This window comes from Alnus glutinosa, chromosome 6 (assembly GCF_958979055.1).
Source record: "Alnus glutinosa chromosome 6, dhAlnGlut1.1, whole genome shotgun sequence".
NCBI lineage: Eukaryota > Viridiplantae > Streptophyta > Magnoliopsida > Fagales > Betulaceae > Alnus > Alnus glutinosa.
This window is the reverse complement of record NC_084891.1, coordinates 19808935-19823607: the sequence shown is the minus strand read 5'-3', so window position 1 is coordinate 19823607 and position 14673 is coordinate 19808935. Positions and strand designations below refer to the sequence as shown.

The window sequence follows — 14673 nt, the reverse complement described above, 5'->3', positions numbered from 1 at the left end:
AGACATTCGAATATCGGAAAAATGAAAGTTATCAAAGGAGGTTGATTCCTGGACTCTCGTGCACGACAATGGCACTTCAACAACAGACATTGAATTAATTTACAAAAAAAAAAAGAAAAAAAAAACATAAGTTGAGGTGGGGCTCACACTCCCACAAGATATCAATGTTATGTACGGAGACTTTTTCTATCATTTTCCGTTTCGAAATTAAAAAAAAAAAAAAAAAAAAAAAAAAAAAAAAAAAACCTTACTGCACAAATACTCAAATGGGTGGGACCCATGTGAGTTCCACCCATGTGATGAGGTTGTGCACCTGTCCGCCTCCTTCCAAATATAGAATATATGAGATGTCTGTATAGGTTTCTTGTTTCCAAAGCTTTCTATATTTTGACTGCTTCTTAACTTTATAGGTAATCCGGCCATGCTTTTTTTTTTTAATAATCTGTGATTCTCTTTTGTAACCTTCAAGGAAGGAATAGTCGCCAAAGCAGGGCCGGCTCCATTTAACGATGTTAAAAAAAAATAAAAAATAAAAAAATTTACTTCTTACTCCAGATTTTTTTTATTATTTTTATAATTATATTCTTAAATTTTCAAAAGTTATCAATCATTTAATTTTTTTTTTTAAATTTCTTTAAATTCTGTTAAAATTTTCATAATACTCAAGTAGTTTCTTTTTTTAAAAAAATAAAAATGTATTTTTTTTTTAAAGATTTAGGCATGAGTATTTTTGTAAATTTTGTTAAATCCTAACCAATGCTTAAATCCTTGAATTTTTTTTTCTTTTTTTTTTTCCTAAAAAATAAAAAGAGTATTTTATGAATTTTGACACCCCTTCGTTAAAATTTAGTGAAAAATTATAAAGGATGGTTAAAATTGAAAAAAAAAAAAAAAACTCGAAAGATTGACACACTAAATTGACACGTTTTAAAGTTGAAGGATATAATTACAAAAGTGATAAACGATCGGGCGTGATAAGTGAAGTTTTTCTAAAAATAGAATAAAAAAGCAAGAAGAACTAGTCTTAAAGAAAGAAAAAATATAAAATATAAATTAAGAATAATATTTATATATAAAAAAAGCCCCATCTAAATTTATGAGCTTAAGCATCAAAATCTATCTAGGCAGAGGGGACTTGTTAAAAGGTTAATTGCTCTAATCTCATTTGTCATTTTTGATGAGTGCCCTTTACTTGCCGTAAGGGATTTGTTGCCGTTGCTTCAAAAGTAGTACTACGTGACAATGATCGACGTGTATATGAAGCTACCGTTTCCTTTCTTTCCCGTGCCCACCTGAACCTAATTAATACTTTCCATGTCCTCCCTCTTGACCAGCGGTAAAGGTTGTTCTCCTTTTTCTTTTTCTTTTTTCTTCTTTTTTGGTTCTCCAATTCTTTTCCTACTTTGTAAGTAAAGGATATATATATATATATATATATTATTCGATTTACAAATGAAAATTGCTGAGTTTTAACGTCAATATTTCAGATAAAATAATGAGCGACGTGCTCACATGCCCATTCATCTCTAAACAAAGACACACCACGCAAACTTGCCACCAATTAAGGCAATCAGATGCTGTTCATCTCTCATAAAAGACGAGTCACAAGTATAAGTAATTCTATATGTGTACGTGTCTATAAAAAATTGAGATGATTTTTAAAATTATTATTGAGTGTGTGATTGTTTAAATGATGATTTAGATTAAATGTTGATTTTAAAAGTTACCTCATTTTTTTATGGACATTTAATGAACATTTAATGTACATGTAGAATTACTCCACAAGCATATATGAATACTTAATTTCACCAAAGGGTTATCGAAATCTCTTATCGCAATCATGTTTGAATTTGATGGCCATTAAGTTAGATTTGAGACCCTCGATCGCAACGATGTTTGAACTCGGTTCAAACACTGCATGCAATAAATTGTGAAACCCTAGTTGTCCTTCGAACACGGCCTACTTAAGTTTTCTCAATGCATATATAAGCCTCATAAGCCGCAATTTTCAAAAGATCTTTAGACTATTGTTCTTCGTTTTTTGAAATGAACTTTACCTTTGATGGGAATAATTACACTCAGTCCGACCATAGAAGGAAACAACAACACTCCCGGGAAGTCTTATCTCGAAAGATAGACATTAAGCAGCTATTCCCAAAAACATGTGACATGAGGTAAATCCAGATTAGGTTCCGGGAATGCAGACAACCCTAGACCAAGAGTCAGCAGCTAGCCAAGGCCCGAGATAAGCTTGTCCCGGGAAATGAGGTATCACTATCCAGGAAATCCAAATTAAGACTCTACTCCAAGTTGAATTAAAGTAGGAGTCATAATCCGATCAGTAATCCTATCCCCGACAGAATCGGGATAGGACTCTTAGTTCAGGTCTAGTTTGGATAGTGGTCCTATTCTCGGTAGAATTGGGATAGGACTCCTAGTCCAAATCTGATCCCGAATCTTATGGGGTCAGATCAAATTATATGTCTACTAAAGGATCAAAGTTCAAGTAAAACTCTAACAGGATTACTAAAGGATCAAAGTTCAAATAGAACTCTAACAGTACTTCATCAAGAAAGAGCAAAAATTTTAATTCAGGTTTAACTCCACCTCTTTGCATATAAATATGTCTATACTAATTTAGGCATTGGAATAGGACCCGGAAGGGTCTCTAGTTATCACTATACCGGAAACTTCACATGTCTTAATTCTCTAATCTCTCATTGATTTCGTTAATCACAGAAATCAAAGAGTTGTGATTGATGCACAATATAAGACACATGTGATGAGACTCATGTGGTGGGTCACACTCACATAGGTCTCACCCGATATGTCTTGTGTTGTGCAATTGTGTTGTACAAAAATATTTTTCCGAAATCATGGGAGTTGTTTGGCAAATCACTCTAACTCTCCCTCTATTTCTTTTCACTTATTCCAAAAAAAAAATTCTAATTTTTTTTACACTTTTTATATCACATCAATTATTTTTTATTGCTATTCAAATAAAAAAATCCATTACAAAACAAAACCTTTTCACTTTTTTAAAAAACATTTTCAAATTTTATATCGCATCAGTCACTTTTTACTACATAACAAAACTACTTACCAAACAAGCCCAACCTTCGGCCACATGAGTGTAAAGAGGTTGTTTGTTTGGTACAAGTTAAATTTTTTATAGAAAAGTTTTGTAAGTACTAATTGTCATTTTCCTTCTATAATAACCAGAGGCAGAACAAAGAATTCATATCAGATGGGACCAAAGCATGGTCGTTGGAGATATCCATTTAATTATAGTCATGATCTTGTTGTTTGCGGTTCTTTTTCCAGAGGTTGGAAAATTAAAAGTGAATTAATGAAAATTACTAGGAGTAATATCAGGGCTTTCACCCACCTTTTACGGGAATTATAAAATTATAAACTCAGCTTGGAATGCTCATATGCAAAAATAATAATAATAATAATAAATACTTATAAACTCAGCCTCCATAAGATACTACTGTTCTTGTTCCTTATTTTCAGTATTCTTAGATGAATATTATTCTTCCTTTTCGCTTTTCACTGCTTTATTACTATTAAGCAGGCCAAGTTTTTAACTTTAGGCCTATTTAATTATTTTATTTAACTAAACTACGTACATTAATGAAATTTTTTTCCAGAAAAGACGGGGCGGCCGCCGGCCATTGCCCCACGGGTCCTGCCGTAGGTCTGTCCCTGTAACCCTGTTTATAGTGGATACGTTTTCTGAGGTTGGCAGCCCTAAAATAGTTTTCCTCTATGAGATTATATATTATGTCATCAATATATATTACTTATCATTAATCTATGAACTTAAAATCACTATCCCTAATACCAATCAATGGATCAAAAACTTGTAACATTTATCATATATGTTACTAAAATTAACAATTCTCGCATATATCACTAGGCATAGTGTTAATTAATCACTAAATTAACAATCAACCCTGCTGGAAAATGTTTAAAAAGCTCTCTGTTTTATTAACATGCACTAGAAATAAAAAAGCTTAATTATGAGGTTTCTGAGACTATAAAGAGAACGATCAATGGTGAAAAGACCAAAATATAACACAAAAAAAACTGCACTTATATATATTAATTCAGACTGACCTTCTTCGGAGTCAAAATGAAGCCGTGCATGCGTCGGTACAATTTCTTCTTTCTTTGTCCAAAGACTCGAAACCCTTCTGGGAGAGTTTGAAGTGAAAATATCTCAGAATGTACACCGTTTCATAAATAAATATTAAAAATTAAAGCGTTAGATAGTCAATCACTTTTACACTTTTAACGTCTTTCTTGACCGTTAACGTTCAAATTTCAAAGCTTTCGTCGAATACGCGTTCGCATACGCGTTCTTCCCGCTGATTCATTGCACACATTCAGCCGACAATAATGGCCTTGTTTGCCAAGGACAGTAACGGCACAGTGCACATTATTTTCTTCACTTTTTTTATATTTTTTAAAATTAATCAAGGTCAAAATATTTTTACTTTTTTCACTTTTTTATATCACATTAATAATTTTTTTTATTCCTATTCAAATAAAAAAATTCACTACAATACAAAACTTTTTTCATTTTTTCATACAAATTCTTTTCACTTTATAAGAGCACTCCCAATGGATTATCTATTTGCAACTTTAAGCTAGAATATATCAAAAGTGCTAAAAAGAGACTCCATTAGCTTATGTATTCTAACTCTAGAATACATTTTTCTTAATTCCATAAATAGTGCAACTCTACAAGTAGAGTTATATTTCTATTTTTTTTTTTTATTCTTTATTTCCACCTTTTTAGCATTGTTTTTTTTCCTTTTTCCCTCTACCACTCCACGTTCTTCCTTTTTCTTTTTTTTCTTTTTTTTTTTCTTTTTTTTCTTCATTTTTAATGAAGATCTAAGGGAAAGTGTGTAAAGTAGTGGAGTTATCAAGCGGGACCCATGTGAAAAAAAAAAGTACTATAATGAAAAAAATTAATGAAAAATAATATAGAGTTAAAAATGGATAATCGGATGTTATATAAACCATTAGGAGTGCTTACATCATCACTTTTTACTAATTTCAAAATTAACAACGTACTACTTTGTTCTATACATGTCTTTGCCAAACAACTCTAATATCTTATTACGGAATAAGTTTCTATTTTAAAGAAAGATTTAATGTTGATGTATTTAACGATTTATATGATTTTATATTATTTAAATTTTTTTTTTTAAAACGTGTTAATATTAACTTTAGATGCATTAATTTTAATTTTTTGATTATGCAATAAATATATCAATTTCATTTAAAATAGAAAGTATCACAAACTATAGAACGCACCGAAAAAAATACAAAAATAAAGAAATAAAGCATATAATACCACAAAAAAAAAAAAAAAAAGAAGTTCAAAAAATTAACGCCTGTTCGACTAATCTCCCTCTTTATTTTTATCCTCAAAAAAATTAAAAAAATAAAATCAACATCTTTTCAAAATTATTAACCAAACAATTTTCTTTACTTTTCTCTCTAAAAATTTCGGCCTCATTTTTACTCTCTATTATATCAATCACCTCTTATTATTATTCAAAAAAAAAAAAAAAAAAAATCCATAAACAAAATACTTTACCAAATTAACCCAATAGGATTGGACAAATCTTTATCGAACAAATTAAACTTGACTCACTTCAAAGCTAAGCAAAAACTCTGATAATTGGTATGATGGCCCATAAAGCACTCGATCACCACTCGAATGCCAGCATGACATGTTTAGCCAACCGACATGAAGTGTTAAGATCATATCAGAAACTTTCTTTTTGTGTTTTCAAAGCTTTCGGTTGGTAGGTGTAAGATGTTGATCGACTAACGCTTTCGGTGTTGGGTCTTACTATTTTGTGCCACGAGGAAAGCTGTCCACACTTTTATTTTTATATTTTTCTTTTCACACTTTTTAATGTGTGTTTTAAAATTTTATTAGATCTAAAATTTAATAATGATTAAATGATAATTTTGAAACTTACTACAGAGGATATATATATATAGAAACAAAGTCACCAAAACGGCGTCGTTTGGACCTTTTGTAATTGCTATAGGGTTTAGTTTAGGTTTTTAAACTAAAATGTAGACTTAAGATATGAATTTCATCTTAAACATTAGGCCTTCAAAAAAACACACTAAAATAAGCCAAAACACTAAAAACATTTCAAAATCGTTTAATGCTCTGTTTGTTTCGACGTAAAATGTTTTCTGTCATAAAATACTTTCAACGAAATAATTTTTCAGAAAAAAAAATGATTTTCTTGAAAATATTTTCCAGCATTTGGCTCGTACAAAAAAATACCAACGACGTAAAATAGAATCCAGGAACCGTCGTCGGAATCCGGCAACGTTCGACAGCCGTCACCGGATTCTGGCGACATTCTGGTAATTGGATACTAAAACTAGCTCAAAGATTTTTGGCGGTAGAGTCGGGTTACCAATAAACTCTAGTGCCCGACGATAACGGATTCCCACAAATATACGTGCAAAAATGAAGAGTTTAAATCCAAAAAATGATTTATGGGTTTCCAAAAATTAAAGAGGCTTTTACGGTTAAACTGAAAATGATTTCCGTTGACCATTAATTTCACCCCCACTAAACACCGAAAAATGCCAAAAATATTTTATAGAAAACATTTTACGCCGAAACAAATGAAGCATAAAATAAGCCATAATAAAAGCTAAAAAATTAAATGCTTAAAAGACTAAAATGTATAATATTCTCTATACATGTGGTGGCTTTTTATTATATATATACATATATCAACAATCTTAAGACTTTTAACAAAATTTCTCAACCATTAAAGTCTGTGTAGTTAATTCATAACATGCAATAAATTATGCTTCAATGGTAGATGTAGCAATTATAGCCTGCTAATATATCATGAAATTGATTTTTTACTACCTACACATACAACAAAATTTGAATATGAATCTAAATAAACCAACTATCTTCAAATGGTCAGTGTGTTTGTAGGTCAAGCTGTAGTTCTTTGTTCCTTGTAACAAGAAACCAAAAAAAAAAAAAAAGAAAAAAAAAAGAATTTATTTGCAACTATCCAATGTTCCAAACTTAGGTTGCTTTGGTATTGACACAGTAGTCCTACTACCAATACAATGTCAAGTCTAATGCAGACCTGTACAACATAATAGACAAACGGTTTATATGAGTCATTTTTCGTCTCCAGCAAAATAGATAGAATATAATTTTTTCTTCTACTGTGAATAGTAAATAGTCAGAAGAGCATATTTACTATTTACACTAAAAACAGTTTTTTATTGTTTTCTCTCCCCCCCCCCCCCCCTCTTTCTTCCACACTCTCTTCCACACAAAATAATGTTTAAAGAAAATAAATGATAGAATAAAGAATCTGTTGGAGTATAGAAAAACAGCAACAAAAGTATAAAATTGTACCTTTTCAATAGCTACTTTAGTTATATTGCTGGAGATGCTCTAACTAGGCAGAAGAGCCTATTTTGTTGGTCACACTAGAAGGGAAAAAAAAAAAAAAAAAATGTTATAGTAGCTACTCTGTTGGACACAAAAAAATAGCTCATGATAGTCAAATTTGGCTATTATAAGTCATTTGCTAATTCTGCTTAAGATGTTAAAAGAAAGAGTTTAAAAAATATTAAAAATATTAGAGAATATGGCTAACAAAATAAATAAACAATTCAACGAAATTTAACTATTGTTTAAAACACGTAAATGTAACTTGTAATTTATTTATTTACGCCTAACGTTCATTTATTAAACTATCCTTGACGACTTTTCATATTTTAAAATCGTTACATGATTTTTTCATTGATGCTGGTCTTGAATATAGTATTCTCGATATACATAAACAAACAATCATCCATCTATTGATCTTCCATTCGATTGATCAATCGACTTTTAACAATATTAATTTCAAAAATGCTCTTTCAATTGTATTTGTCGCAACTAGCTGTAATATATATCCAAGAAAAATAAAAGCTAGAGGATAATAGAAAACTGAAAAAAATAAATAAATAAAGAACAATATAATAAGTTATGTATAGAAGTAGAGATGTACTAATTAAAAACATATGATAAAAAATTTAAGAGAGAACCTTAGTTATCCCCAAATAAATAAGTATTTCCAAGAAATGGAAGAGAATAACGATATATTTTGAAGCCAAAAATACGCTCACCAACCATAGCTTGGTGACCACGGCGTTTGTGCTGAAAAAGATCTTTTTGAGTTGGCGTAATATGCACGATTCTAACATTTGTAGCAAAAGTTATAACTGATTAAATGTCACATGCGCAAACTATAGTAGTTCGTTTGAATGAAATTTAAATGGTTTTCACGTGTTAGAGCGCCGAAATTTCATTTCTTATAGACTAAGAAAGATTCGTTTGAACGAAAAAATTCAATGCTGAAATTTGATTTTTTTTTTAAAAAAATAGTATTTTTTTTTTTAAAATAGTATTTTTTTTGTTCAAATGAACAAACGGTTTGTTTGAACGAAACCAAAACTTTTTCCTATCGCTAGTGAGCTTTGGATTGAAATATTAATCATAAAAGAAAATTTTGATTTTGAAATGTTTATAAAAGGACTTTGAGAGTTATTGATAGTGAGTTGGGGATCATGCATATAAGAGTATACTAAGTGTAAAGTGAACCCATGAAAACTTTGGCTTCAAGATAAACACGACTAGATTAAAAATAAATACACAAGTTTGTGGTATTTACAATCGTATTCGGTCTCTCCTAGACATTTAGGGCTAAATAACTCTGACTGAAATTATTATTGCATCTTGAATGATGAACAATCATTCTTAATGTTCTTGATTCAACATTCAGATCTTCTCTTTGATGACTGAATATGACTGGGAGTATAGACCCACAAAACTATTCTCAATTCTGGAGAATAGCTAGAAGCATAAACTTTAAAACACTTTTTGTATTATTGAAATGGTGGAAATCAATTTTAAAATTATTTACACATATGAAGTTGTCATGTTCAAGTGGGAATCTATAATCAATACCTAAAAATATTAGACCCAAGGACAACGAGATGATTTTTTTTTATTAGCTATGCAGTCAATTCAAAGGAATTCAAGTTTTTAGATGTTAAATCTCATTAAAGGACGGAAAAACCCTTAAAAATGAACATAAAAAACTTAGAAACAAATGATAAAAAAAAAAAAAAAAAACTTAAACTTAAACTAAAATAAAATAAAATAAAAAAACTAGATCCTAGAAGTGGTTGAACTACCCTCAGGTGTTGCGAGAGGTGACTGGACTAACCCTAGGTGTTTAGGGGTGTCCAAACCGGGCCTTAGGGAGTCACAAAAAAAAAATTTGGAGGTGGTTGAACCTCCCCTCATGGGATGGATTGGCCACCTTGCAACAAACACTTAAGGGTGCATCAGCCACCCCCCATAAGTTTCTGAGGTGGTCGATCCATCCCCTTGATAGTGTTTCGGCCACCTTGAACCTAAGGGTGATCCGACCACCACCCCCAACACTTAGGGTGGTTCAGCCACTTCTAGGATTTTTTTTTTTTTTTTAATTATTTTTTGGTATTTTGATACTTTTTATTTTGTTTAATTTTAAGTGTATTTTATGTAAATTTTGTTTATAAACTTAAGGTATTTGTGTCATTTCAAGTTTTTTTAACGATGTTGACTAACAAAATGGTGGTTTTGGTAAGTAAATGATATTTCAATGCGGCTGAGTGTCAATTTATGAGGCCATGTTGTAAATGTGTGGTAATTCACGGTGGAAAAAGAAAAAAAAAAGTAATTATCTCAAAAAATTTTACAAAATTATTACCTCATATGGTTTTATGAAAATCTTGGTAATCAATGTATAAACCTTCAGGTTAGTGGGAGTAAATTTATTTTCTTTTAATCCTATATGTAGACAATATTTCGCTTGCTAGCAATGATTTAAGTTTGCTATTTGAGAGTAAACAGTTCATTTCATAAAACTTTAAAGTGAAGTCTCTTATGTCATTAGCATAAAGATTTATAGAGACAAAAATAAAAGAATATTAGTATTGCCTATGAAGACTTACATTGAAAAGGTTTTGAGAAGATTTAGAATAAAGGACTGTGCACCTTCAATTGCACCTATTATTAAATGGGTTAATTTTAGTAAAGATTAATGTCTGCAAAATGCATTGGAATAAGAGCAAGTGAAAAGTATTCCATATCCATCTACAGTATGCACTAGACTTGACATTGTATTAGTAGCAGGACTATTGGGTTAATACCAAAGCAACCTAAGTTTGGAACATTAGATAGTTGAGCACAAATAGATTCTTGCAGTATATGCAAGGAACCAAAAACTACTGCTTGACCTACAAACACACTGACCATTTGAAGGTGGTTGGTTATTTAGATTCATATTCAAATTTTGTTGTATGTGTAGGTAGTAAAAAATTAATTTCAAGATATATTAGCAGACGATAATTGCTACATCTACCATTGAAGCATAATTTATTGCATGCTATGAATTCACTACACAGACTTTAATGGTTGAAAAATTGTATTAAAAGTCTTAAGATTGTTGATATATATAACGAGACTTATCAAGATCTTCTGGAATAACTCTAGTACAGTTTTCTTCTATAAGAATAATAAGAATAAAAAAAGAAGTAAGCGTATCAATATAAAATATTTCAGTGAGAGAGAGAACATTAAGAAACATGAAATGTCTATAGTGCATATAAGTACTGAATTAATGATTGTAGATTCTATGACTAAAATTTTATTGGTAAGGCAATATAAAAGTCATGTGGAGCATATGAGACTTATTAATTAATTTTAAACTTAATTTCTTTCCAATTGGTCTATCGACAAAATTTTTGTACACATGTATTGTTTTTATCCGTTGGGATAAATAAGGTTGGAATCGAATGGTTTATAGGTAGAAGTCTATTCATATAGTTTGATTGCTCATAAAGTACTTATTTAGGGAGTATTGTATATTGTAATAAATGGAATGGATGAAGCATTATGTAATGATTTTACCGCTATGATTCATGTGTAGTATTTGTTATATGAGTAGGAGCATTTCATGAATAAATAAAGTTAATGCCATTATTAAAGTCGCTAACACTGTAAAGAAATTCATGTCATGCATGAGAGCCAAATAAGAAAATGTTAAAAATCTCAAATAAAAAACATGAAGTTTGATTGGCTTAGAGCATTCTTAGTAGTCTCACTAAATTTTACTAGCCAAAATAACTAAAAACTATTTTTCTCATGCACCCACAACAGCCTCACAATTTTCACTATTCACTATCATTATTTCATTTAAATAATTTTTTTTTTCATATTTCTTTATTCTTTCTCTATTTAATCTTTTTTTGAATGTTTGGCTTTTCCTAATAGTCATATTTTTTAATATTTGTCTTATTCTAATGGTCATATTTTTAAAAATATGTATTACATTATATTATTATTTATTATATTTAAAATTGCGAATGCCAATTAAAATTTATTTTTTAAAATTATGTTTGGATGGTTTAGAGAATCCGAGACAAAATTGAAAAAAGTTTGATAAAACTTGAGTAGAATTTGAACTTAAAAAACCCACTCAAACACGTTTTTAAAAAATAATAAAAAATAAAATGCTACCTAAACATGTCCTTTCAATTCTACAAAACCCGTTGGAATATGTGAACAAAAATTTTGTACGGCACTGGTTGTCTAAAGTATGGAAATATTGTAGTTTAAGAGAGGAAAAGAAAACTTAATTTTAGCCTAAAATATTTCAGAACAAAACAAAGCTGTGCGTGAAAAAAAAAAAAAAAAAAAAAAAATAATGTAGAGAGAAAAATGACTATATTTTATAATTTTTTTAATGATTTGGCATGGTGAGTGAACAGTATTCACTATTATTAGTGAGTACTATTTACTCACCAAATTTTTTTATCATAAAAGTGAGATTGTTGGGAACAATTTTATATGTTTTTATCAAATTGATTATTTTGATGGAAACTGCTGGGAATGATCGATCTTATGGAGGCGGGTGGAAGTTTCTGTTGGAAGTGTAAAAAGAAAAAAAGAAAAAAAGAAAAAAGTTTCTAACCCTTTGCAGACGCGTGGGACCCTGGTCCCTGTTCTTGTACCCTTCTTGGTCCCCTTCCTGTCAGCGTTACTCAACTTGGTCGGTCCACACGGTTATGACGATAGCAACTCACGATTTGTCAAGATTCGATAATCACAAAACTGGAAATCCCCTCTCTTTCTTTTGTTTTGGGTCACTTTTGAATGAAGCCATATCGTACGTGGTGATCCAAATCCCACTTCAATTAACGAGATAAAAGAAAAAGGGAAAAGAGAAAGAGAGATAGTAGGGTTAGAGGGTGAGAAATACCATTACTTTTTTAATAAATTTCAACTTCAAAAACCCTTGATTTGCCCGAATTCGAAGATTTAGAAGTTGAAATGTACTATCATTATGTCATGACATAGATGTGCTTATATATATATAACTTTTATCTTGATTAAAGGGCCATCGAAGATTTATAGTCATCTACCTTCTAACTATGAGATATGCTCCAAGTACCAATTAACGTTGAGTAGACGTGACTAAGACAATTTGTTTAAAAAAAGAAAAATAACTAACGCGTACGTACCAAAGCTTGTAGCTGCCGTGTTGGTGTGGATTCATCACAAAACATTATAACTGACATGAAAGAATGGTGTACAATATCTCACCAGGTGCCTAAATAGCTTCATTCTCATTAGAACAGATTGCATCGGCTCCATTTTCAGACGCCCAAAGAGCTCCGTTTTGAAAAATAAAAAATAAACCATCTAAGAGAAGAGAAAATTTGAGATCCATGTACACATCCGTCTCAAGAGACTCCATTTTCATATAAGGTTTGGTGCTCGTCTCTTAGTGAAAGACCAATTGGTACCCGTATAGCATTTCTCTACAACTATTAGCTAGCTAGGTGCATGTTAGTTTAGAAAATCTAGTAAATATAAATTAATGAGTAGCCTCTATTTGATAGGTTATCCATACTCCAGAAGTCGTGAGGTTGGAATTAGGATCCGGTCCCTCAAATTTTTTAAACATTTAAATTATTAAATCTTAGCCATACTTTACATCTAACGGTTCACATGTACCAATTGTCCACATGAAATAAATGCTATCGACAATAGTTTGAGGTTGTTAGGAAAATATTGTCGCAAACCCTCCCCTAATAGTTTGAGTCTTCTTAATTTCCATATATATATATATGATCGAGGAAAGATTTTACTGAGCTTGTAGTGCATGTTTAGATCTTGCATTACTGTACATATATAACACAAACTTTTTTTCTTCTATTTCATTTTATAATTTATTTTGGGGGGGGGGGGGGGGGGGGGGGGTACTATTAACTGTGTCAAGAATCAATACACCAAGAATCAAATTCACTATATATTCTTTTTGGGAAATAATAAACAAAAATGAAAAAGTCAACAACTAAAGTTTACGAAAAAAGGAAATTGCTGAGAATCATCTTTTGTTTTGTCCTCTCTCTTAAAGGTGGATAGGGATGCTCAGAATCAAAGAGGATGAACTTGTTGCCAGAATATGTATCTATCTATATTAATGATTTTATTCTTTCTCGACTTGAAAAAGATGGAATATATATGATGCCAGAGATTGAAAATACTGTAAAAAGATATTTATACTTACGTTATATATATATATATTGAGGCCGGAGAGGAAAGCCCCCAGGAAGCTCCGTTCTGGTTATCCGATTGACAAAAGAAACCCGAATCTGCTGCCCGCGGGAAAAGGGACAAGGTGATCAACTTGGATAATCTAGAGGTGTGAACAGCTTAATTTGTCAAAAGGAGAGGAATACAAGAACAAAGATATAATATATATATATATATATATATATATATATATATATATATATATATATATCTTTAGAAATGGAAAAAAAGCTTAATAATTAATTAAATAAAGTAGGAAATTATGCTGGGAAAAAAAATTAAAAAAAAATTAAAAAAACTCGATCACCAGTGTAAAAGGCTTTCATTGCAGTATGTACGTTATCGTTTAACTGCTGGCGAAGATAATGTAAAACGGCAATCATAATACGTGTTGAGGAGGTGAAAGTAGTATTCATTTGAGTCGTCGTCCTCATTAAGCTTGTTGAAGGTGTGCAGTTTGTATATATACTTTCATTAGAATTTATGGTTTGAGGAAGTCCAGTACGCTCGTTGACTCATGAAATTTCCAGGAAAGAGCTAGAGCCTCTGGACAGAAGGACAGAGTCACGCTTTCCAAAACCCTACCAATTACTTTGTAATTGTATCACGGGATTCTTGTGGTCCAAATTAATGAAGCTTAAAAAGAGCAAAAAAAGAAAGAAAAAACAAGGGAGATTTGAGAATTGTATAATGCATTCATGCATCAACTATGAAAGTTCAAATGGTTTTTTTTTTTTTTTTTAATTGATATAATAAATTTTTTTTAATAAATATCAAGAAAATTAATTTAAAAGTTATTCTTCTTTCTCTATGCGCTGTAAAATTACTAACAAAATTTTCAAGTTCAAGATTTTGTTAATATATATATATTTTATTCTCAAGATGACTAATTTATTTTTATCTTTTTTGTAAGATGAATAATTGTAAGTAGGAATATTAATTGGTTTTGT

At 30.5% G+C, this 14673-nt stretch overlaps 1 protein-coding gene across 6 annotated transcripts in view; it reads right to left on the bottom strand.

Moving 5' to 3' along the window:
* The window catches only part of LOC133870956 (calcium-transporting ATPase 10, plasma membrane-type-like), a 54672-nt gene extending 40460 nt beyond the window's left edge, over positions 1-14212 (bottom strand). For 2 of the 6 annotated variants that reach the window (XM_062308256.1, XM_062308257.1), the window contains exons 1-4: positions 14031-14186; positions 13698-13826; positions 7442-7515; positions 4123-4199 (exon numbers count right to left, since the gene is read on the bottom strand). The gene's annotated coding sequence lies outside the window, so the exon portion shown is untranslated. Of the gene's footprint in view, positions 1-4122; positions 4200-7441; positions 7516-12095; positions 12313-13697; positions 13827-14030 lie in introns of all 6 variants that reach the window. The other 4 variants (XM_062308261.1, XM_062308258.1, XM_062308259.1 and 1 more) reach the window with 4 other exon arrangements.
* Positions 14213-14673: the final 461 nt, after the last annotated feature.